At 39.8% G+C, this 24,718-nt stretch overlaps 1 long non-coding RNA gene across 1 annotated transcript; it reads left to right on the forward strand.

Moving 5' to 3' along the window:
- Positions 1–72: 72 nt before the first annotated feature.
- On the forward strand, positions 73–24,517 carry LOC138756496 (uncharacterized). Its single transcript, XR_011353105.1, has 4 exons — positions 73–410; positions 11,731–11,872; positions 17,979–18,053; positions 23,920–24,517. It is a non-coding gene; the product is annotated as an uncharacterized lncRNA (long non-coding RNA).
- Positions 24,518–24,718: the final 201 nt, after the last annotated feature.

The following is a 24,718-nucleotide window of genomic DNA, read 5'->3' on the forward strand; positions in this document are numbered from 1 at the left end:
AATTATTCTTGTTACCTCACAACCAGCAGCAAAGTTTCGCCTGGTTGAACACCATTGGTTGGTTGCGGAACACAGCGCGGCACTCAGAGGTTAATGTCTGTGTCAATCATCAGCATGATAGCCAATGTTGTAACAGTCCAAGCTTGGAGAGGGCAATTTGGGTGGCGTTTCGACCTCGCTTCCCAGTGACAGAAGGAGTTTCATTGGTCTGGTTTTGTCCAGGGGCTCAATATAGTTAGGAGGGACAGAAGAGATTATTTTTAGATGCTTGATGTTGTCAGACTTTGAACTGTTTAAATATTTGGCCAGTCATCTTTACTTGTGTTGAGGTAACAATATTGTTGATTGCTGCAAAGTTTTAGTGAAATGCAACGTTTAAAGGAAGGAAAACACAGCGCCTAAAGCTCTTAGTGAGTATGGTTGTTTAATGTCTTCATGGTACAGGGACTGCACTGCCCAAGACTGCAAGAAACTGCAAAAGGTTGCGAATGTTATCATACACAACCCCTCTCCTCCATCATCACCCCCGATCACACCAACTGCCTTGGAAAAGCAGCCAATATATTAATAGACTCACCCCACCCCAGCCACACTCTCTTTACCCCTCTCCCATCAGAAAGAAGGTTCATAAGTGCCGGATTTAAGGCAGATGACACTGCCATCCATCATTTGATTTCTAAATGACAATGAACCACAGACACAACCTCATTTTCTCTTCTTTTGGCACTAATTTTAAAAAAAAATTATAGCAATAAAGAGGAAAGCATCTAGTCCAGACAGATTATCCACCCGAGTATTAAAAATCTGTGCTGACCAACTTGCCATTATATTCACAGATATCTTCAACATCTCACTCTAGCAGTGTATAGTACCCACCTGTTTCAAACAGGCATCGATCATTCCAGTGCCCAAGAAGAGTGCAATAACCTGCCTAATGACTATCGACCAGTAGCACATACATCAACAGTGATGAAGTGTTTTGAAAAGGCTGGTGTTGAAACTTATCAGTTCCTGTCTGATTGGCAACATGATTCCGTTCCAATTTGCCTATCATAGCAACAAGTCTACACAGAGTTGGTGTCAGAACATCTAATCAGGGGGCATTAGAATCAGGATTTATTATCGTGAACAAATCATGAAATTCAGTGTTTTGTGGCAGCATCAGAGTGCAAACATTCTTGTTATAACCATCTTCCAACATTACCATAAATAAAAAAAGTTAAAAATAATAGTGCACTAAAAGTAAGGCAGTGTCTCTGGTTCATTGATTATTCAGGAATCTGATGGCAGTGGGGAAGAAGCTGTCCTTGTGGTGCTGAGTGCTCATCTTCAGGCTCCTGTACCTTTTTCCCGATGGTAGCAGAGTGAACAGGGCATGGCCAGGATGGTGGGGGTCTTTGAGGAAAGAGGCTGTTTTTTTAAGACATCACCTCATGTAGATGTCCTCGATGGAGTGAATTCTGGTGCCTGTGATATCGCAGGCTGAGTTAACAACCCTCTGGAGTTTATTTTTGTCCTGAGAGTTGGCACCTCCGTACCAGGCAGTGATGCAACCAGCCAGAATGCTCTCCACAGTACACCTGTAGAAGTTTTTGAGAATTTTTGGTGGCAAACTGAATCTCCTTCTTTGTGATTGCATCAACATGGAGGCTCCAGGACAGATCCTTGGAGATGTTGACACCCAGGAATTTAAAGTTCTTGACCCTCCCCGCTACTGAGCCCTTGGTGATCCATGATTTCCTTCTGCAAACTTCAGCAAACTCCAAGATCTGGACTCAATACCCCACTGTGTAATTGGATCCTTGATTTCCTTATCTCCAGACCACAATCAGTGAGGATTGGGAAGAATATCTCCTCCACAATCTCCATCAGTACCAGAGCATCACAGGGTTGCATTCTTAGCTCACTGCTCTAGTCGATTTACATCTATGACTGTGTTGCTCGGTGTGACAACAACAACATTCGCAAATTCACTGATGATACCACGGTGGTGGGCTCTATAAAGGGAGGGGATGAGTTAGCAGACAGGATGGAGATTGAAAACTTGGCTGAATGGTGCACCCACAACAACATCGCACTCAAAGTCATCAAAACTAAGGAGCTGATTGTTGACTTCAGGAAGAGAATACCATATGTGTACAATTGGGGTTCAGAGGTGGAGAGGGTGAGCAAATTTAAATTCTCGTAGGTTCATTCCTGGACCCAACACACTAATGGTATCATGAAGAAAGTATGTCAGTGCCTCTACTTCATCAGGATATTGCAGAAGTATAGTATGACATTGGAAAGCCTGGCAATTTTTACAGATGTGTGGTGGAAAGTGTGCTGACTGCCTGCACCATGATCGGGTATGGTGACACCAATAACCCCCAGTTTGAAGCACTGCAAAGGTAGAGAACACTGCCCAGGACATCACAGGCAAAACCTTCCCCAGCCTCGAGAACATCTATGGAGAGCGCTGCTGTCAGAAAGCAGCAGCGATCATCAAGGATCCACATCTCCCAGCACATACTCTGTTCTCGCTGTTACCCTCAGGAAAGAGGTATCAGTGCCACAAGACTCACATTACCAGGTTCAGGAACAGCGGCTCCCCCTCCACCATCAGACTCCTCAACAACAAACTCAAACATGGACTCATTTTGTGTGTAAACTGTAATAACGATAATGTTATCTCCAGAAACCCTGAGTTAACTGTTCTGAGTTACTTATTTAATCTAACATTCTATTTTTTTCTCTTGGTTAGAAATTATTTGCTTTAGTATTTATTTTTATTGGATGACATACTCCAGTATTATTCATCTATTGTGCAATTAACAATGGAGTTGTAGGGCAAGATATCAAATTTTGCTGTTGAATTGCAATCTCAATAAGATTACCATTGACATTGCAGTGCTATATCCAGAAAAAACAAATCCAATATTAAAGAAATTAGTCATTTTTAAATCTATCAGTTTGGTAGTTAAATCGATGAAAGTCTGGGATGATGTGCTCCAATCTCCTACTGTGCACATAGATCTACATATCCAAATCCATAAGGGAACTGTCTTGTGCTGTATTGAAGTGGTGATGTCAGATATTATCTTGCTATCATCAACCTTAATTTATCTTAATTTACAAATCTAATTTTGTCTACCTGTTTTCACCCATTTCAAGAATACAGTTCCTGAGAATGTTCTGTATCAGTTTTCTCCCTTCTGGACTAAGTAATCAGGTTTTCATTGGATTTTGATGAGGAATATAATCCTGAAGAGTGAAGATTATCGCATTCATCTTTTTTTAACGGTAGTTTTTCATTATTTTCATTTTTGACTGAGACATTTCATGACTTCCCATTTCTTCTCCACCTGAAAAAATTGTAGTGATTGAATCAACCAAAAATGTATCTCCTTGCAAATAAATGTTCTTTTAAATGTGTGAGTAAAACTTGTCGCTAAAATCAAAATAAGAAGCAGTGATCTTCTTTTCTTTTATATTTAATCTAGTTTCTTCTCTATTATTCAGTGCAAAGCAGGAGAATGAGGGGAAATCTTATAGAGGGATGTAAAATCTGGAGGAACTTGGATGAGGTAAAAGGTCATATGTTTTGCTCGGAGATAGCAGAGTTTAAAACTAAAGGCTAAAGATTTAAGGTGAAAAGACAAAGGTTTGAAAGTGGCTGAGGTGGCAATATTTTCACAGGGAGGGTGGTAGATATGTGGAATGATGCGACACAGAAAGTAGTAGATGCAGGCACAATTACAATGTTCAAAAGTCATTTGGGCAGTTACATGGATAGGAAAGGTTCAGAGGGATATGAGCAAAACTCAGAAAAATACTACTCGATTAGGAAATTTGGCTCGCATGAACAAGTTGGGAAGGGCCTGTTTTTGTGCAATAAAACTCCATGACTCTATGACTAAGGCTAATTCTACTGGTCCATGAGCACCAACATAATAATACATAATAATAATAGATCACAACAATGTTCTGTATTAACTGTGCTAATCAATGTTCTAACTTTGGAAACAGTACAAGACGATTCAAAAGAAAAGTAGACAAACTCCATTAATAAATTAGTACACTGCATCATCCAATATACAAGAACAAATCTGTAAGGTGTTTGCACATCTCCCTTGTCTGCATGGGTATCATCTAGGGCTCTGTTTCCTCCCACCTTTCAAAATGTACTGGGACAGTAGGTCAGTGGGCAGCATGGACTCGTGGGCCGAAAGGACCTGTTACCATGCTGTATTTAAAAATACACAGGTTTTAAACCCCTAGGTTAATAGGTTTTGGTAAATGCATAGAGACACTGAACTCAACCAAAACACATCCATCTATACATAATGCAGAAGGTGCTATCTGGTTTGGGAAACAAGTCTTATGATGCAAGGATGGCAGAGCTGGGCCTTTTCCCTTTGGAGCGTAAAAGGATGAGAGGAGACTTGATAGAGGTCTACAGGATTTTGAAAGGCATAGATAGGGTGGACAGTACATCAGTGAACTCTGGGCTTGTCATAAGGTGTCAGCTACTCTTCAGTTGGGAATACTCTCTCTTCCAAATCAAGAGGTTTTGGGTTAGGGTAACATGTCAGGGTTTTGAGCACTAACATCGAAACTAACATTGCAGTTCTGATCGCCTAGTTATAGGAAGGACATCAATAAGTTGGAAGGGGTGTAGTGAATATTCACCAGGATGTTGCTGGGACTGAAGGTCTTGAGTTATAGTAAAAACACAGAAATGCTGGAGGAACTCAGCCATCTCACAGCATCTATAGGAGATAAAGATATACACTGATGTTTCAGGTCTGAGCCTTTCTTTAAGGTAGGACTCAGGCCCAATAGGCCAGTTCTATATTTTTACCTCCAATGGACACTGTGTGACCTGCTGACCTTCCTCCAGCATTTCTGTGTTTTTACTACAATCACAGCATCTGTAAACTTTCATGTTTCACTGGCTTGAGTTAAAGGGAGAGGTTGGATAAGTTGGGTCTTTATTCCTTGGAGCGTAGGAGGCTGAGGGATAACATTATTGAGGTTTATAATCACGAGGAGAATGAAATAAAGTTAATGGTCACACTCCTTTTTTACCAGAAGGGAAAAACATAGGTTTAAGATGAGAAGGGTAAGATTTAAAGGGCAACTTTTTCACTCAGAGGGTGGTTCTTATCTGGAACAAACTTCCAGAGGAAACTGTAGAAGCAACACAATATCAACATTCAAAAGAAATTTGGACAGGAATATGGATGGGAACATCTCAGAAGGATATGGACCAATTACAAGCAAATGGGAGATGCCAACTAAGTTGACATGGAGGAGATAGGCCAAAGCCCAGGTTCCATCCAACCTGACTAAGTTTCGACCTGGCACCTAGTCTTGCTTCACTTCTCTTTGATCCAGAATATTACTGAAGCAAGGCTGCACAATCAAAGGTGCTGTGTGCTAATTGACATGTTGGTCCAGGACCTATCTTCCCCCTTGGACAGATGTGGCAGGAACACTGGACTACAAATTAGTGATCTGGACAATATTTATCCTTTAATTCACTTCACTAAAATAGTGCACTGGCTCATAGCCACATTTTGTTCCTTGGAATCCGTTGTGTGCAGTTTGGCTACTGCATTCTAAACAGGGTAGATAGTTACAGTCTTTTTCCTAGGATAAGAGAGCTGAAAACTAGAAAGCATTGACATGCCTGATATTCCATCCTGGAGGGCCTTGAACCTAACAACATTCATATTGAGTTTTTCCAATTTAAGGAACCCCACTCTGTTTTGTTCCACTATTTCATCACTTATTTACTCACTCCTGCTTTTACATTTTTCTCTAACCTTCCCCCTTCCCAGTTGTCTCTAAGTATTCATTTAGAACAAAGTGTGGAGAAATTTCTTGAGTCAAAGGATGGTGAATCTGTGCAAATTGTTGCCAGAGGCCATTGTGGAGGCCTGGTCATTGGGTGTATTTAAGGCAGAGATTGATATGTTCTTGTTTAGCCAGGGCATCAAAGGTTATGGGGAGAAAGCTGGGCAGTGGAAATGAGTGGAAAATGGATCAGCTCATTATTAAGTGACAGAGCAGACTCGATGGGCTGAATGGCCTATTTCTGCTCCTGTAACTTATGGACTCTCCACCCTAAATTCCCGTCGAAGATTTTACATCTTTTACCCCCTACACAGCTACTTCTGTTCCCTCTTATTTCCTCCTTGACATACTTGATATCAGCCAGTAAAGGGTCCTGACCTGAACCACTGGCTGACCTTCACTCATCAATGCTGCTTGACCTTCAAGATCCTTGTGATAGTACAGATCTATCACTAATGCACATAGTGTATATAGTTACTGTATCTAGACTGTGCTTGCAGCAATTGGCTGAGAGCTAAGCCACGCCTATTGTCTGGGCCTTAAAGGGTTGTGTCCCTAGTCAGGTCGGATCATTCCGGACTGGTCGGCCACCTGTGAAGAGCTCCTGTCTTTTGCTAATAAAAGCCTTGGTTAGGATCAACAAGTCTTTGGTTCTTTCGATGAGCTCTACAATCCTTCAGCTTCCCATTGCTTGCAGCATTTGTTTGTCAACATGGATGAAGTGTCTGTTTCTGTTTTGTTCTATGAATCTATATTCACTCTGGAGGTCCTCAGATCTTTTCATACCCATGTCGTTGATGCCAATGAGTACAACAATCTCTGGCTGCTCACCCACTTCAGCAGCTGCTCAGAGACATCCAGAAGGCAGCAGACCATTTTGGTTCCTCGGCTGTGACCACAGAACCTCCTATCAAAGGGCAGTTGAACCTACAGAGACACTGGAGATGGCCGTCCAGAACTCAGATGAGTACTCGGTCTCCTGGTCGCCATGAACACAGCTATCCTGGGATGGGACATCGTCCGCCTCGTGAGTGACTGGTTCCCTACACCGTCCCACTGCTCCAGTGATCTGACCTCAGCCACCATTGCAGGTGATCTCTCCAAGTGCTACTTCTGTTGGCAGGGTCAGCACCCAAGGAAATGCTGCCCTGCCAAGGATGCAATGTGCTCCTGGAGCCAGAAAAAGGGGCATTAAACTAAAGTTTGCCAGTCAAAACCATCCATGAAATCTAACAGTGCTGTGTGCAGACAGTTGCAACTCCAGGGAGCATGATCAGCACCAATGATGCCATGTGTGAATCATGCAGGCCACCATTTTGGACTGCACGCCAAACGCCATCTTCCCAGACATATGATACCTCAAGGAGTCGAGGGCAAAGAGGGCAGAGCTGCAAGATGGGAATCAGATTTCTAGAAGAAATGGAAGAAACGGTGGTCGCAATGGCAAAGTTGATTAAAATTTTTTTTTAATTTATTTTTTGTTGAGAAGATTTCAAATAGTGATGGGAGTTGGGAGAGGGAACTGGGTGGGCACTAATTCCCAGAAGTCATCAGCTGCGTGTGAGTTATCTCACACCCAATATTTTGGGGGAGTTACCACATTAGGCGGTTTAAACAGGAGGAGGTAATTGTGACCTCCGACCTGTTTTTTTTCTTTCTAATTTTTGGGTTAGGGAGTGAAGCCTTTTTTTAATGATCTTTTTTTAAATAATTAACTTTTTTATATATATTTTTTTTATTTTTATTTTTTTTGTGTCTCTGGTTGTAATTTCAAAGGGGAATTAAGGGTTTTTTTTTCTTTTCTTTTTTTTGGTGGGGTTTCTTTTTTTCTCTTCCTTTTTTTTCTCTTTTTTTCCTTTTTTTGTTTGTTTTTTGTTGTTGTGCTTTATTGAGTGTAAGAAATGTCTAAATTGAAGTTTGCTTCTCTTAATGTTCAGGATTTAAATTATCCTATTAAGCGTAAGAAGGTACTTGCTTATTTAAAAAAATTAAAAGTTGATGTTGCTTTTTTACAGGAAACTCATTTAACAGATAAGGAACATTTGAAACTCAAACTTGAATGGGTTGGGCAAGTTTTTTATTCTTTGTTTAATTCTAAGGCAAAAGGTGTGGCAATTTTGGTACATAAGAATCTACCATTCCAGTTACAGAACGAAGAGAAAAATGGTGGAAGATTATTAAAATTAAATTGTACCATCTTTAATGAGGCATGGACTTTGCTTGATGTTTATGCTCCTAATGTTAAGGATACAGCTTTTATTGTGGATATGTCTTTATTACTTGGACAATCGAACTCTAATGTGATGATTGGGGGAGATTTGAATGTGGTGTTGGAGCCTTTATTGGATAAGTACTCAAGAGTAATTAAGAAGTCTAAGATGGCAATCCAAGTGACTAATATGATGGCAGATTTGAATTTAATTGATATTTGGCGAAGAGTTAATCCTACAGAGAAAGATTTTTCTTTTTATTCCTCGCGACATAATTCTTTTTCTAGAATTGATTATTTTTTAATATCAGCACATTTGCAGGATAGGGTTACATCTGTGGAGTATAAGGCTAGATTGGTTTCAGATCATTCATTACTATTATTAGAATATTTGAGTTCATAAGATATTCAGAAAGTTTCAAGATGGAGATTTAATACTATGCTATTGCAAAAACCAGAATTTATTAGTTTTTTAAAACAGCAAATTGAAATTTTTATTGGTATTAACTGTAATTCTGTTTCTAGTCATTTTATTTTATGGGATGCAATGAAAGCTTTTTTGCGAGGCCAAATTATCAGTTATGCCTCTAAAGTAAAGGAGAGAATTAAAGAGATTGAAGACTTAGAGAAAAAGATAACTGCTACTGAAAAAGAATTTCAAAAACATGCTACCAAAATGCAAAAGAATCAGTTAACTAATTTAAAATTTAAATATAATGAATTACAAACATATCGGTTTGAATGTTTAATGAATCGAACTAAGCATAAGTTTCATGAATGGGGTGAGAAAGCTCATAAAGTTTTGTCATGGAACAATTATCTAGGATTGTACCAGCAATTAGAAAGAAATCAGGTATTACTTTTAATCAAAAGGAGATTAATGAGGAATTTTGTAATTTCTATAAACAATTGTATACTTCAGAATGTAAAGATGTAACTGGAGAAGCAATAGATTCTTTCTTGAAAAATATTAATTTGCCACAATTGAATCAAGAAGATAGACAAGAGTTAGATAAACCTTTTACAGACGATGAAATAGAAATGGCAATAAGAGATATGCCGAATGGAAAGGCACCTGGTGAAGATGAGTCTTGTTCTAATGCAATAATTACGGTTATACCAAAAAAAGATAAAGACCCTTTACAGGTTTCTTCTTATAGACCAATATTGTTGTTACATGTAGATTATAAAATTGTAGCTAAAATTATGGCTAATAGATTAGCTCAATATCTGCCTAAAATTATACATGGTGATCAAACGGGATTTATAAAAAATAGGTATGCATCAGATAATATTTTACGGTTAATAACTTTGATAAATAAATCTAAATTTCAGTTGAATTATCCAATAGTGGTTTCATTGGATGCAGAAAAGGCTTTTGATAGAGTGGAATGGAAGTTTCTGTTCAAAGTACTTGAGAAATTTAGTTTTGGTTCTTCATTTATTGGATTGATAAAGGCTTTATATAATAGCCCAAAGGCTAGAATTGCTGTTAATGGCCAAATTTCAGAATCTTTTAGTTTGACAAGATCTACTAGTCAAGGATGTCCGTTGTCACCTGTTTTATTTGCTATAGTTATTGAACCTTTAGCACAATTAATACATCAAAATGAAAATGTTAAAGGTATGAGAGTTCTGAATGAGGAATACAGATTAATTTATTTGCTGATGATGTTTTATTATATTTGGTGGATCCGGATACTTCTTTACCTGCAATTCAAGAATGTTTAGAAATTTATGGCCAATTATCTGGTTATAAAGTAAATTGGGCTAAAAGTGAAATTTTGCCAATTTGTAAAGATGATTATTCAGTGTATAAAAATATTACAAATTTGAAGTGGACTACACAAATTAAATATTTAGGAATTAATGTTAATACAAAATTTCAAGAATTATACTCAATTAATTATCTTCCTTTAATAAAAAGGATTAAATTAGATTTGATTAGGTGGAGGGATCTACCTTTGGGTTTACTAGGGAGGATTAATACCATAAAAATGAATATTTTTCCTAGAATACAATATCTGTTTCAATCAATTCCTTATTTTTTTTAAAAAAGTTTCTTTAAGGACTTATATAAAGCAATTAGAGAATTCTTATGGAAGGGAAAATTTCCGAGAGTAGCAATGAGAAAATTGATGTGGGATTTTCAATTTGGATGTTTAAGATTACCGAATTTTCAGCATTATTACGAAGCAGCTCAGTTTAAATTTCTTAGTGCATTAATGAATATGGACGACCCACCTAGTTGGGTAAAGATAGAAATGGCGGTTATTTTAGAAAAATTTCCTCATGAGTTTTTGTTTCGATGGAATAAAAATTTACTACGAACTTATGATGTGCCAATATTGAAACATTTATTGAATTTATGGACAAGTAAACTTTAAAAATTGGGACTTAAAAATATATATTCTGGAAGATTGCCATTATATAATAATCAACTTGTTCCTTTTACGGTCTCCAATGCCACTTTGAAACAATGGGAAAAGAAGGGAATAAAAAATTTATCTGATTGTTTTTCTGAGGGTTGTTTTTGTTCCTTTGACGAATTACAAAGGAAATATGGTATTAGTGGAAATTCTATATTTGCATATTATCAATTAAGATCTTTTGTAAAACAGTTATGTGGTCGATATATGATTTTATTACCTGAATCTAGTTTTGAAGAATATGTACTTTCAATACCAAAAAAGGGATATATATCTGATTTGTATTGTATTTTACAAGAAATTGATAGTAAAAAAGACTGGGATAAAGATAAGTTGAAATGGGAAAAAGATTTAGGACATAAAATAGCTGAAGAAGCTTGGATGGAAATTTGTCAGAATAGTATTCAGAAATTAATTAACGCTAGTCTAGCGATGATTAATTATAATTTTATTCATGAGCTATATTTAATGCCGGAGAAATTTAAAAAATTTGGTCTTAGTAAGTTGGATTCTTGTTTTCGACGTGATCAGACGGCCAATACTTTTTTGCATACTGTTTGGCTTTGTGATCGATTGCAACAGTTTTGGAAAGATATTCAATCTATTTTTAACAGTTTATATAATATCCATCTTGTATTAGATCCCAATATATTTTTATTAGGGAACATGCAATCATTAATTGATTTAGGTTTAGAGGATTATCAGGCTTCCTTTATCTATTTAGCTTTAGTCATGGCTAAGAAATGTATAGCACTTACTTGGAAAGATAAAAATATACTAACTTTAGATAAGTGGTATTTGGAGATGAAATTTTGTTTGACTATGGAAAGGATATCTCTTTCAATTCAGGATAAGATGTCTTTTTATAAGTTAAAGTGGACTCCGTTTGCTAATTATATGCATTTAAGTTTGATTTAAATATATGTTTAAGCGTGATATTTTAGTATTGATAAAAAATTTTTTGTTGTTAGAATTTTTTTTAGGTTAAGTTTTATCTCTTTTTTTGTAAGTGGGTATTTTTTTTTCATATATAATATTGTTAATTTTATTAATTCTTCATTCTTTATTTGGGGGGGAGGGTTGGACTAATTTTAAGTTAGATTACTAATATTGTGTTACAATTAATGGTGGGGGGGGGTTATTTTGTGTAGTTTTCTGATGTAATATTGTAATCATACCATTTTAATTTTTTAAAATTTTTCTTTAAATGTAATTCTCTATTGTATTCATGTTATAAAATTTTAAATAAAGTTTTCAAAAAAAAAGGAGTCGAGGGCAGCCATCTCAGGCATGGGAGCACCCATCAGATTCAAACAATGAATCCACACTGGCCTCCATCACCCTAAATCAGGAGGTGCTGCACGAACTCACCAGGTCCACGATGGACGTCCAGGTAGGTATCAACTGTTCATTCGATAGCGGGAGTACAGAAAGTTTTATCCACCCCGATATCGCTAAACAACTGTCCCTTAAAGTATGGCCCACCAAACACAGAATATCACTCACATCCAAATCATTCCCAGCCCTGACTGTTGGAGGCGCAGTGTACAAATGCTTCAAACCACTCGTTATGCCACAACTCTGTGCCCCCTTACTCTTGAGACCAGATTTCCAGTGCCAATTTCAGAAAGTAACTCTGCGATTTGATGGGCCCCTTCCCCCCACCCCCACCTCACCATCAGCACAAACAGTTCACAAACAGTCCCCTGCAGGCAATGTGTGGTCTCTCAATCCTGAAGGTTGAGCCCCCCCCTCACTGTTCGCCAATCTCACCCCCAATTGCAAGCTGGTGGCCACCAGGAGTAGACATTACTGTGCGGCTGACAGGGTGTTCATTAAGGTGGAGGTTCAGCACCTATTGGGTGAGGCATCGTCGAGGCTAGAATAGCCCTTGGAGGGCCCAGGTGGTCATGGTGAAGAATGGGAAAAAGAATAGGATGGTCATAGACTGCAGCCAGTCCATCAACCAGTACACACAGCTCGATGCTTACCCCTTCCCTGTATATCTGATACGGTCAACCAGACTGTACAATATCTGGTATTCTCCATAACTGACCTGAAGTTGGCATATCATCCATTCCCGATTCGCCAGTAGGCAGCATTCAAGGTGGATGGCTGCCTCTACCTCTTCTTCCAGCACTCTTTTGCTGTCACACTAGGAGATGGATCGCATGCTGGACCGCTATGATCTACAGGCCACTTTCCCATACCTAGATAATGTAACTATCTGCAGCCACGATATGCAGAACTATGATGTGAACCTCCACAAGTTCCTCCGGGCAGCAAAATGCATGAACTTTACTTATTACAAGGATAAATGTGTGTTCCGGACAGCACAATTAGCCGTACTTGCTGTGTGATCGAGAACAGCATCACTGGCCCCGACCCTGACAGCATGCGTCTGCTGATGGAGCTACCCCTTTCACATCCCCTCAAAGCTCTGAAGAGATGCATCTAATTCTTCTCATGTTACGCTCAATGGGTGCCCAACTATGCAGACAAGATTTGCCCATTGGTCAAAGCCACCATGTTTCCCTGCCAGCAGAGGCCCAAACTGCATTCGACAGTATCAAAGATGACATGGTCAAGGCAGCCATACATGCCATAGATGAGTCCACATAGTTCCAAATGGAGAGCGATACGTCTGACTTTGCCCTGGTGGCCACACTCAATCAAGCGGGCAGACCCGTCGCCTTCTTCTCATGCACCCTCCAAGGCCCTAAAATTCTCCACTCCTCCATCGAGAAGGAAGCCCAGGCCATCGTGGAGGCTGTTCACCACTGGAGGCACGGCCTTGCTGGGAAACATTTCACCCTCCTCACAGATCAGCGAGTGGACACATTCGTGTTTAATAGGTGGAGAATCGAGCTGTCCACTTACAACTTTGACATTCTCTACCAGCCCGGCAATCGTAACGAGCCTCTGGTCACTCTATCCTGAGGAACCTTGCTAGTGTTCAAACAGAGAGACTGCATGCTGGAGTTACTAGGCTTTACCATTCTATCAAATCTCAGAATCTACCATACTCCATTGAGGAAGTCAGGACGATGACTAAAAACTGCCAAGTCTACGCCAAATGCAAGCCCCAATTCTATTGGCCAGACAAAGTGCATCTGAAAGGCTACCCACCCTTTCAAATGCCTCAGCATTCATTTCAAGGGACCCCCCTCCTCCAACCAGAATGCCTACTTACTTACAATTATTGATGAACACTCCCATTTCCCATTCACCATCCCATGCCTGGACATGACCATGGCCACAGAATTCAGGGCCTTCCATAATATATTCACACTCTTTGGGTACCCTGGCTTCATCCACTGTGACCGAGGGACATCATTCATGAGTGATGAGCTGTGGCAGTACCTGCTGGCCAGGGATATTGCCACAAATAGGACCCCCAGCTACAATCCTAGGGGTAACTGGAAAGTGGAAAGGGAGAACAGCAAAATATGGAAGACCATCCTTCTGCCACTGAGGTCACAGGGTCTCCCCACCTCCCAATGGCAAGAAGTCTTCCCAGACACCCTCCACTTCATCCAGTCACTTTTATGTACAACCACCAACAACACGGCTCATGAACGGTTGTTTGCTTTCCCTAGGAAGTCTGCTTCACGGACTACCTCCCCAGGACCGGTCCTGCACAAGAAACACATCAGGCAATCTAAGACTGACCTGCTGGTTGAGATGGTTCGTCTTCTCCACACGAATCCCCAGTATGCCTTCCTTGACGGCATGAAGACACAGTCTCAATCCAGGACCTTGCTCCATCGGGGCCTCCCCCTTCCCCAGGCCACTGTTGTCGCCAATTATGTATTAACTCCACTCCCCCACCATCCCACCTGTTCCCACCCTTGACAAACTGTTAACAGGCCAAGCTCACAAGCTGTTCAGGACGCTACAGCAGCACCCCAACCATTGCCACGTCACTTGCTGCAGCAGAGCTCACCCCCGATAGATTTAACCAGGGTGCCCAAAGAGTGTGAATATATTATGGAAGGCCCTGAATTCTGTGGCCATGATCATATCCAGGCATGGGATGGTGAAGTGTATATATGTACAGTTGTTTCACCTTCAATTTTTTTCTCACCCCGCATGACTCTTCTTTAAAGGAGAGCTCTGTGGTAAAGCACTGTTATGCCATGATTGGCTGCTGCCAGCTATCCTGAGACCGATCCTGCCCATTGTCCCTTGAATACTCCCCTTTCTCTTTGCTTCGATCAGTCAATGAGGTTGATAGTTGTGCCACTCTTTAGTTAATAAAAGCAACTGTACCCCTTTGTGATTATTGATGGAGCATCTGTTACATTCCATTCTATTTACACGATTAGCTTAATTGTAGCACCTTGTCACTTCCCACCCCCCCCCCCCCCCCCACCCTCCTCCTCAGCTGCTTGTGGAACTTCCCTCTGTTTCAGCTCCTCAATGCCTGGTAATGGGAAGACACTAGATTGTGATCCTTGCCCACCCTCGTGTTGGCTGCACCAAGCCACAGTGCATCCCTCAGCACGTACTCCTGGAACCTGGAACGTGTCAGTCGGCAGGTTTCCCTCACCAACTGCTCTGTGAACTGTCACAATTGCTCTGATTGACTCCACCCTCCCCTGCTGAGCCTCAGAGCTGATCATAGTGACCCCAGACTAGATTACTGCTTCAGCGGCCCTCTGCAAGGTCAAACAGTTAACGTGGAAGGATTTGACTTGAAACTAAACAGTTTTAAAACTTCCCAAAAGGTGGTGTCAATTAACTGATGATTGCAAAGAATACAGTAAAGTTATTTCCTGTTTATCTAGAGATGAAGGGGCAGGAAACAGACTCCAAGATTAAACATAGGAAGTCATGAAACAAGCATACAATAATCAGTTAAAAAAAAGAAGCCTTATTTTGAAAATGTAAATGTGCTACAGTTCAGTCAGTGGTCGCTTAATGCAAAGAAAATGAAGAAAGAATAGATTACTCCACTTCACTGGGTGCAGATTATAACCTCACAGTGAGGCCATGATGGGCTCTGATCCACATCTTACCCCTGTGGAAGTGAGGAAAGTTGTAAAAGGACACAGCAAGATATAGATCAGCTAGAAATTGGGGAGGGGGGGGTAAAATGGCAGATGGAGTTTAATCCAGACAAGTATGAGATTTTTTTTAACTGAGGTGCATTGAACCTGCTGGTTGGGGTGGTGGTAGAAGCAAACAGAACAGCATTGTGTATGTAAGAGGGTTTTACAGGTGCATGATTAGGCAGGGATACAGGCCATGTGCAGGACAATTATTTAAGATAAACATTGTGGTCAGCATGGACCTGAAGAGTCTCTTCTTGTGTTGTGCTGTTCTACATTCTTAAAAGCTTTGGCTTACAAACTTGCCTCGGGAAAATGAGGTAAATCAAATCTCAATCGCTTTTCAGGCAATACTTGATTTCTTTTCTGGCCAGTTGAGTTTGTTTAGTATTCATTCCTGCTTTATCAAAACCATAGCGTAATACTGTGAAACCCACAATGACAAAAGAATCCACACTGTGAAGCTGCTGCATTTCTGATGTAAGATCATTTATCTGAAATATTAAATCTGTTTTTCCCTCCACAGTTGTTGCATGGCTTGCTTAGCATTTCCAGCATTTTCTATTTTTATGTTGTTGCTCGAAGCACTATCAATAACTCAAATGACAGGTTTTTATTTAAAATAAACTTGAAGATCATTCTGTGCTGTGACCCAGGCTTTCTGGGGTGTGGTTATAGTGTTGAAGCCTTTATACAGGGTCAAGGGGGAGGAGCCACAGAGTGGGTGGAGCCAAATAAATGAGTGTACAGCAGAACTGTGCTGGTTAGATGCTCTCTATTTTGCTGAAGACACTTTGATATCCTTTGTAAGTATTGATTGCAAAGTCAGTTTAAAATATTGCCTTTACTTCCTGAAAACTCTGAAGGAAATGTGCATTGGTCCAAAACCTTTTACAAGGTCCTGGCTTGTTGCAAGAATATAATATTGGACAGTGTACAATATACAAGAGGTATATGCCAAATTAATCTGGATCATGTTGTAAGGCTAAAGCTCTGAGAATTTATTTCCAATTCTTCATTTTCATCACTAAAACTGTTCTGCAATGTAACTCCTTGGCTGGGATAATTTTGTTTAAAGCCAATTAACTCCCTTAAGAGAAGCAATATGGTGAAAACTAAAAGCCAGATTTTTCTCAATTAACATTCCATTGCCAATTTCAATTGCCAATTGAGGATAATTTGGAAGTATTTGATGCAACTCAACTTGTTGTACCATTTACCCAAGAGAAAGACTTTTAGAAAAGCAGTATGCAATATTTAATGGTGGTATTGTAAAGTGCTGTCCATGACAGCAAAATTCTGAACAGATATTGATGAAAGGTCATTGACCTGAAATATTAACTTGGTTTCCCTCTCCACAGATGCTGCCTGATCTGTTGAGTATCTTTATCATTTACTGTTTTTGTATTGACATCTGTAGATTTTTTTAATATATATATGTATATATAATAAATTATATATATATATATATATATATATATGTGTGTGTGTATTAGTCAATCCCATGTAAAAGTTAACCCCCCCACACTTTTTGGCCCCAAAATTATGCATTTTCTGTATATCCTGTGTCAAAGTTGACCCCCCCTTATTTTTGGCCCCCAACTTCCTGCCCATCCAAGTTCCTGAGGCCCCAACAGTAAATCTTCACCCCAGCGGCCCACCATCTAAGATCCTGATGCTCCACCCACCTGCCCATCTGAGATCCCAACCCCCTGACTGCAGATCCTCACCTCCGCCACCTGCACACAGGAGCTGCCAACACCCTGATCATGGATCCTCGCCCCCAGCTGCCCACCCACCAGAGTTTGATGCCCTGACTACAGATCCTTACCTCAGCTGCCCACCTTTGAGTTTCCGACTCCCCAAACGTAGACTTACCATTGGGTCCAGGCCATCCGAGCTCCCGACTGCTTGAACGACACAATTACTTACTAAGGTCAAAAGTAATATCCACATAAAGGTCAACATCCCAAATTTGTCTTGAAAAATTGGTCCCCAAATGTCAACTATTACATGAGTATATACAGTAATGTTGTAAATTACAGTAATGTCTAATTCTGGAAATCTTTATTGCTAAAATAATACACCTTTTTGAAAATTTTATTTAATTTCTCAATAAATAAAATAATATTAATAAAATCACATCATCCTATGCAGCCATTGTTACTGGTTGGATATTGAAGTAAATCAAATTCATTCTGACATTCTCACCTGGAAATTTATTTCTAATTCTTTATTTTCAATGGCTAGGACTTTGAGGTTGTTTATTTCTCTGCAAGCCAAAGTGCAGACTTTAAAATGGAAGTGGAGATTAGCTGATGTACTGTCCATACAACCAATTTTGCAAATAAAAAAACAAACTTTGTGATCCCTTTGATCTGTATGTTTATAATCACAGATGTACTAAAGGAGAAATAGTTTTATTTTGCAATTTTCTTCTTGTAGAGTATGAATTATCAGGCAGCCAAGATGGCTGAAAGTTTCACAAAAGCTATGGAGAACAGAAGAACTTCATAAAAGGTGAGAAAACATGTTGCAATGAGGATATTGGGACTCTGCAACAGGACGGGAATAGACAGGCTGAATCAGCAAAAACCTGCTAAATGGAGTTTAATGTAGAAAAGAGTGGGGTTATGCACAGAGGAATTGAAGGACAATTAACTGTTGAAAATGGATGAGGATAAGAAAAGTACAGAGGGACCTTAGTGTTTTTGTGCATGAATTACAAATGATATAAAGTGTTTAGGACATAACCTGTACATTGGCTTTTACTGCAAGAAGGTTGGAATTTAGAAATAGGGAATTATTGTTTAATTGTATAGAATATTGGTGAGGTCACACCTGGAGAGCTGTGTGCAATTTTGATCCCCTTGTTCAGGCACTGGAAACAGTTTGAGAGATGCTAAAATTCCCAGGATGAAAGGGTTTCCTATCACAAGAAGCAGGATTTTAGAAGAAAGAGGGATGATCTGAGTAAAACATGGGGTGGGGCAATACAGGGTAGATAATGAGATGTTTCCAGTACTGAGAGAAATCTGAATGAGGGAACATAATTACAAGGTTAGGGAACAGCCATTTAACCTCTGGTGGATGGTGGTGAATCTCTGGAATTCTCTGCTCTGGAAGCAGGATCATTCAAGCATTTTTTGAAAGACTGGATAACTGAGGGATACCACATCTGTTATTTCAGCAAACATGGTCAGTAGAAGGCTTGAAACTAAATATTTGGAATAAGCTGTTCTCAGTGTGTTACTCGTTCGTCAAAGATCTGATGAGGTCATGTAGAATTTCCCAGAATACTTCATAGTCAATGAAAATCTGGCCTTTTGTTGATTTGTCCGCAGGCTGTGAATGCTCCTGACAGCATTTGCTACTTGTCACCACTTACCTTTACAATATCACAGAAGACCATTCAATTTCATTGGGTCCAGCCAGTTCCCAGGGGAGCAACCTCATTCATCCCTGGAATTTATTCTACCTTCCACATGCCGATCAACCTCTCCCTTGTGGTGGAACCACTGTATAGTTATTAGCACTGTCTGTATGAATGTACTGTACCCTGCACCTGTGACTCTTCCCCTCAGAATCCTCACAAAGGCTATTATGCCCAAACTCCTCCCTCAGTGCCTGCCTTGGAACTGGGCCAGCAATATGTGAGATGTGGTGATGTCTTGTGGTGATTAAATCCTATTAATCACAACTCTGTGTAACATAGTTGATCGATAGGGCTACACACCCCCCACCCCCCATTCTTTTTGCCATTCACCTACACCAGAGGTCATTTACAGTCGACTACATTTCCATGTGATGAGGGAGGAAATGGAAACATTCAGGAGGAATCCTGTAGATGACAGAGAGTTCCAAAAAAGGTTCAGATTTAATGTCAAAGTACATACATAACATCACATGCCACCCTGAGCTTCTTTTATCCTGTGAGGCAGGCAGAATTTCTACTTATTAGTAACTGTAAACTGTACACAAAAAGATATGTAAACAAAGGAGAAATATAAAAAAGAAAAATGTAAATAAATTGTGCAATACAAAAAAAAATCAGCAATAAATAATGTGCAAAGTAAAAGTCCTTGAATGAGCCCCTGATTGAGTTTGTTGTTGAAGAGTCTGATGGTGGAGGGGGAGCAGCTGTTCCTGAACCTGGTGGTGTGAGTCTTGTGACACCGATACCTCTTTCCTGATGGCAACAGCAAGAACAGAGCATGTGCTGGGTGGTGAGGGTCTTTGATGATTGCTGCTGCTCTCTGATGGCGATGTTCCCTGTAGATTTTCTCAATGGTGGGGAGAGTTTTGCCTGTGATGTACTGGGCTGTATTCACAACCTTTTGCAGGGCTTTCTGCTCAGAGGTATTAGCACCTCCATACCAGGCCGTGATGCAGCCGTTCAGCACATTTTCCACCACACATCTATAGACATTTACCAAGGTTTTTGATGAGAACATGAAAACCCCAACTGGACAACACTGGGGATTATGCTGGAACCCAGATTCTTCATCAGTTATGTAGCTGCTCTGATAGATGTGTCACTGAACCACCTTGTAAACTGAGTTGTTCATTCTTTTCCGAGAGTTATGAATAACTAAATTGCTGAGCATCAAATTCATATATGGGCCAAAGCAGATAAGAATACCAGGCTTTCTTCCATGAGGGATACTTGTGAATCAGGTGTGTTTATAAAGGCATTCTGGTACTTTCAAGGTTACTGTGAACAATTTTTAAATTCCCACATAGATTTCATTATTTGGATTTGCATTCCAGATGGCACTGGGGGGGGGGGGCCTTCTTTAAATGTGTTAGTAAATAATATTTTCACAGAAAGGTTATTGTGTTTCTTACTGCAAAAGAAGGAGAGAATGAGGTGTTTAGATAGAGTAATACAACAGGCTTTTTCCACTGAGGTTGGGTGAGACAAAAACTAGAGGAATGGGTTAAGGGTGAAAGGGGAGACATTAAGGGAAACATTTGGAGGAACTGCTTGATGCAGAGAGTGGTCAGTGAGTCGAAGTGGTGAATTTCTATATCTAAAAGATTTGAATTGGCACATGGATGGGAGGGGTAAGGAGAACTATGGTCTGAATGCAGGTTAATGAAATTGGACAGAATAACAGACTAGATGGGCCAAAGAGCCTGTTTCTGTACCTGTAGTGTTCTATGATTGAATGATAGTATGATAATAAGGAAGTGAAGTTAAAAATTTGACTTGTTTTTATACCCATTTATTGTGCACATTTGGCATAAAAGGTATCTTGCAACTCTCTTAACCCTGGTGCATGTAATCAGCATCCCTTCAATTTCTTATTACTTTTCCTCCAAGAAAATTGTTCAAAAGGACTTTCACAACTGAGGCCAGAGCAAACTGGACTCCATTCATGATCTTGCATTTTAACAGGTACCTCTAATTGAGGTGCAAGCTTAACTGACAAGATGGGAGCCAACCATCCAATTTATTGGAATTTTGTCAACACTTTGGCATCTGCTAAAGCTTTTTGATTTTGCATTTTAAAAACTTCAAATTTAAAACAGAATTGCAGGTCCTTCTGGGCCCACGAGCCAGTGTTGGCCAAATGTACCAATCAATCTCCAGCCCCTCGACATTTTGGAGGGTGGGATGAAACCAGAGTGCCCAGAGGAAACCCACACAGACACGGGGAAAACGTACAAACTCCTTACAGACAGCGCCAGATTCAAATTCAGGTCGCTGGTGCTGTCATGTTATTGGACTATGCCAGCCAAGCCACCCAAACTTTTAACGCATCTCATTCAACGACATAAAGCTCAGAAGAGAAAGCTGTCCTGCATATTCCTAATAAGGATTGTGGAAAGAAAAACAATGTTTTAAAACAAAACAGTGCTGTGAAACACTAGCAAACAATTCGATCCGAGCTTCAATGACAGAGTGCTTTGGTTTAATGTTTAAACCTTTGTCCTTTTGCTTATTGGGCAGTTTATGATTCTATGCTTTCATGACTCTTCTGATTCATCTGAACATTCTGATTTGGTTAGGAATTTGAACCCTGTCCTGGTGACTAATTTAGAAATTACCCCCAAGTTTGTAACTTCTTGTCTAAGATACAGAAAGCCAGATACTCATAATTGTGTGCAAGCATGCAGTGTTCCAGGGTAAGCTTTTTTTTTACTGAATTTCCAGTTCATATGTTTCATGGACATGGCAAATCTGAAAACATGAAGACTTGTGGTTCAGATTTATCTGTGCCATCAAAATACAATCAGGTCTTTCTCTTCCTGATGTAGAAGAACTGAGGAGAGTAGGTGAACGTTTGAAGGAACATAGTTGAACAAACTCCCTTATTTCGTATTTGTGGAAACCTTGTTATTTGTTCTGTGTTGTACTTTGCTTCTGAGAGTTAGTTCCAGTGGACTTTGTTCCATTGAACTCTTTTGAATTTATGAAGTCTAATTCTACATCCCTCTGTCACTCCCTCATACACTTAGCATAGTCAAGACGGGCAATTTCCATGTTCAATATGTTTCCCTGAATAGTCAGCGTATTAGGGAATGTGCTGTAATGTCATTGGATTTGTCATTGACCCATTAGTTTCTCAAATTTAGAGTCTATAACTTGGGTTAAAATTTTTAAGAGACATACTTCTGGGATCTCTTTCAGCTTTGACATTATCTCAAAAAATGAATACTTTGACAACAAAAGTAATCACATCAAGTCCAATCATATGCTTTACAACTATCCACGTTCACATCTGTTCCAACAGAGTCTATCAGGGAGTGAGAACCGTGTCACTGCTTTGATCTGTTCCAGCAGAGTCCATCAGATAATGTCAGGGAGAACAGTGTACCCTCCTTGATCCTGGATTGAATCAGCTCTAACACTCCTTTTGTAGCCATCTCAGGAATTCACTTTAGGATTTTCTAGTTCATAACATTTAAAACAGAATAACAAGATAGGATCAAGTGGTGCATGTTCTTTGCAGGCGACCTGGTCCAAGACTATTTTACCAAGAGGAAAATCCGTCGGAAGTTACTTCAAGTCACTCGTGGAATTGATTCACATCAGCATCTAATGTGCATCAAATAATTGGGAAACAAAACTGTTTTTGAACCTGGAGTTGCTGGACTTTGGGCTCCTTCCCTTCTTCCTAAAAGTAGCAGTGAGAAGATGTTGTGACCAGGGTCCTTTAAGAAGTCAGCTGTCTTCTTGAGACAGTGCATCCACATGCAGTCAATGCCCTCAAAGGATCATTGGTTAAGAGAACATAATTAGTTTTCAGCTCCAATTCCTTCCCTAATACTAATTCTTTATATTTCTACCTGACCTTCCCTCTCATTGCTGCACATCCTTGGAAATGATCCCAAGGTTGCTACCTCTGAGGGGCTTCCCACTATACCTTCATGTCCTACAGTTGACCCCATCATAGTCTTGACCCTGAGACCAGTTATACAACATACTAATCTGGAGTCACTTTTGTGGCTGAAGAAATACATCTGTTCCTTTTAAAATTCAATTCCTATTAATATAGCGCTCCCACTCGTTTCTTCATACGCTGCGCAGCCATATCACCCTTGGATATGGATTTGGCTCCTGTTGCAAAGCCCCGAGAGTCCTTCTCTGCACGGTGCCCAGAATGGCACCAAAAGTCTCCTGCGCTGCCTGCTCTGTCTGTTGTTCACCTATTCTCTTATTGCCTGGGCTCTCTTAACCTGAGCTGTGACCACTTCTATAAACATGGTAAATGCAAAGAGCTCAACCTTTCAACTACTCTGGAATGATCTTGGCCAGAGTTCCAACTTGTAACAGGAATTAGCACCATCTTCACATATGTTCACTCCAGACACCAGAGCCTTAGCTTCTCGCAATGTAACCAATCAATCCTGCTATGACTTAAACTTAGTTCTGCTCATTAATTTATCTGAACTTTAATGATATTCATTTCACCAAGGACTCGATTTCACTCTGAACATTTCTTCCACCATCTATAAATCTTACTGTATTTTCACTTTAATTATTGAGCCCTAGAGTTAACAAATAACCCCAAATGACCCGAGTTTCTAATTAACTACCTCTCCTGCACAATCTTTCATTATGAGAGTTACATGTTACTTATGGAACCATTAATTCTGCTACCTGCCCTGAATCAGCTACTGAAATTGACAGCCTTTTTTTTAAACAAATAGTCTTACCAGTTTATACCTGTTCAACAATAGCTTTGTAAAGCCTCAGTTTTATTTGGTCCAATAGTAAAAATAATGTTTATTAATTAGTTTGGAATGAATGAGACTGTGTAAAATGATAATGAACAATCCATTCATAACCATTCACATTCTGTAACAGCAACTCGTACACACGGGCAATTTATATAAACATCTGTATGCTCATCATGACTTTTGTATATGGTTGCAGCAAGCCCGATGACAAATTATTGCTGCTGGGAGCAAGATAAGATCACACATTGTCAACCCAGATGTCATGGTTGATCTCAGCTTGAAGTAAATGGCCTTGAGAAGAAATGTTTTTATCAGGACCCTGATATTACTAAAGAATTCTTTCAATTAATCTGACCATTCCAGCAGCCTCTTATGGAGCCAAATTAAAGGATTTGACTGTTGTTCCAGTTTTTCTACAAGAATTTAATTCAGCATCTGAGTTCTTTACCACATTCAAACAAATGTAATCCTGCTCCTAAGATTTACCCATATCGGGTGAGGAGTGGACTTTTGGCTACAGCCTTACCCAGTTATGAAGTGTTTAGAGTTTACAAATCTCACGTGTATTATAACCATATAACCATTTACAGCACGGAAACAGGCCATGTCGGCCCTTCAAGTCCGTACCGGTTCACTTGAACAACTACCCGAGTCGGTTCTTCTACTGAGTACCAAGTTTCCAGCAGTGCTCAGATGTCAGCAGAAATTCAATATACTTTCAATGGCTGTTGTGTTTTTATCTTGATTTGTGCATACATGACAACAATCACATTGCCTTATGGTATCATAATTGATAATACGTGGAGTTAATAAACGCGATTAATTCATCCACACTGGCACTTTGATAGGAATACAGTAATGAATGATAGAAACAGCAAAACAAATGTCTCCATTCCATTCCCTTGCCGACATGCCTGTTCATGGTCTCATGCACTGCCAGACTGAGGCCACCTGTAAATTGGAAGAACAACACCTCATCTTCTGACTGGCCCCCT

Source organism: Narcine bancroftii, chromosome 3 (genome assembly GCF_036971445.1).
Source record: "Narcine bancroftii isolate sNarBan1 chromosome 3, sNarBan1.hap1, whole genome shotgun sequence".
NCBI classification, from domain to species: Eukaryota; Metazoa; Chordata; class Chondrichthyes; order Torpediniformes; family Narcinidae; genus Narcine; species Narcine bancroftii.